The sequence below is a fragment of the Stegastes partitus genome, unplaced genomic scaffold (assembly GCF_000690725.1).
Source record: "Stegastes partitus isolate 25-593 unplaced genomic scaffold, Stegastes_partitus-1.0.2 Scaffold487, whole genome shotgun sequence".
Classification (NCBI taxonomy): Eukaryota; Metazoa; Chordata; class Actinopteri; family Pomacentridae; genus Stegastes; species Stegastes partitus.
Genome location: NW_007578218.1, coordinates 261,445 through 261,803, shown reverse-complemented (window position 1 = coordinate 261,803; position 359 = coordinate 261,445).

The following is a 359-nucleotide window of genomic DNA, read 5'->3' as shown; positions in this document are numbered from 1 at the left end:
TATTATTTTTATTCTATTGTTCTTTCTTTCTTCTCTCTTTATTGTTTTTGTCTTTTATTTAGATTTGTCCTCTAGTCATCTTGTCATTCTGCTTTATAACCTGCTATTTTAATTGAACAGCATCTTTGTTCAACTGTTGCTGTTTTGAAATGTGATTAATCAATACAGTTGATATTAACTACAACTAAAACATAAATAGTAAACCAAATATTCATATTTTCAGTGTCCGTAGAGCAGCTATAATGTCTGTAAGACCTGTTTTCAGTTCAGCGGAACGGAACTTCTGTGTCCTGTTTTCAGGAGGTCGACGGAACTTGTGTCCGACTTTGTTTTGGGTCCGTGTGGAAAACCGGCCAATT